We start from the raw sequence: 1766 nt of genomic DNA on the forward strand, positions 1-1766 counted from the left end.
TGCCTTTCCCTGCGGCTCGATGGGGTCACCGTCTAACCTGAAAGGCCAGGAATGAGGAGTGAAACAGTTTCCCGCTAAACTGATGACGAAACTCTGATCTTAGTCTCTAAGTTGAACGGACTCATTTCGGTTGACAGGAAGGCGAGACCAAGCCCGGGCCCTGACCCACCCTCGGTGGGGCCTCGCAAGTGCGGCGAGACCCGGTCCTCCCTCCCGGGTCGGGGACTCGTCTCCTCGCGGCCACAGGCGCGGATCAGAACCGGGAGACAGGGCTCCGGGGACGTCAGGCCGGGGGCGTGGTGTATGCAGATGAGCAGGCGCGCAGAGGCTGCCGGTCGCACTGCGCCGGCGCCCCCACGTCCCCGCATCCGGAGATGGATGCGCCCCCGGGGTTGCTGTGGCGACGGCCGCGGTTGCGGCTCGGGTCCCTGGGGCAGCGGGGGCGCAGCGGCGTGTTGAGTGTAGTGAGCGTGTGTGAGGAGTGTGTCGCGCGTGGGGGTTGGGGTGTGGGCGGTGGCGGCAACTCATACTTACCTGGCAGGGGAGATACCATGATCACGAAGGTGGTTTTCCCAGGGCGAGGCTTATCCATTGCACTCCGGATGTGCTGACCCCTGCGATTTCCCCAAATGTGGGAAACTCGACTGCATAATTTGTGGTAGTGGGGGACTGCGTTCGCGCTCTCCCCTGGTCCTTCCGGTTTCAAAAGCAGAAGCGACTGACTCCCTAGTGGGCTCTTCCTGGCACACTGTAGAGAGCCTCAGTGGGTGGGTTCCAGTTACTTTCTCCTTTGTATTTTCTTTATCTCCTTCCCGGCTTTCAGAACCTCTCGAACCAGTTTTACATTCTTAGCTGCTTATCCCCCAGGTTCAAATTTTCCTCAGCACAGAGCAGGGCAATCCCAAAGCAAATAATGCGCGTCGGTGGGTCGGCGCGTGGGTTTTCTCCGAAGTGCGGGTTGGGAATGAGAGGTCGTAAAAGTTCTGTCCTGCAGAAGCTGCTCATTGTGTTAGTTGCCTGCAGCCAAGCCTATCTTACCCATGGAGCTAGCTCTTTTTAAGATTATATATATATACATATATATATATTTGACTTCAGAGAGAGAGGGAGATAGAAACACCAATGATCAGAGAGAATCATTGATCGACTGCTTCCTGCATGCCCACACCTAACCCCCGCTGGGGATCAAGTCTGCAACCCGGGCTTGTGCCCTGACGGGAATCTAACCGTGACCTCCTGGTTCATAGGGCCATGCTCAACCACTGAGCCAAACTGGCCGGGCAGTCTCTATTCTTTGGAATTGGTTTTGTATAAAATTTGAGTGAAGATGTACATTGACAAGACCCAAAACTAATTTAATATATCAGTAATTACACGAATAATAAACTTATTTGGTAAATAATTTTATATATTATTTAATATTGACTTGCTCAAGTACATTTTAAAAGATTAGTTTTTTCCATTCACTTTTGAAATATTTTCCTTCAGATTTCAGTAGCATTTTACATATGGGAACTTGTAGAGAATTTAGATGTCAAAAATAATTTCTAGCCAAAACCGGTTTTGCTCAGTGGATAGAGCGTCGGCCTGTGAACTGAAGGGTCCCAGGTTCGATTCCGGTCAAGGGTATGTACCTTGGTTGCGGGCACATCCCCAGTAGAAGATGTGCAGGAGACAGCTGATCGATGTTTCTCTCTCATCGATGTTTCTAACTCTCTATCTCTCTCCCTTCCTCTCTGTAAAAAATCAATAAAATATATTAAAAA

Source organism: Myotis davidii, unplaced genomic scaffold (assembly GCF_000327345.1).
Source record: "Myotis davidii unplaced genomic scaffold, ASM32734v1 scaffold116, whole genome shotgun sequence".
In the NCBI taxonomy this organism is placed as follows: Eukaryota; Metazoa; Chordata; class Mammalia; order Chiroptera; family Vespertilionidae; genus Myotis; species Myotis davidii.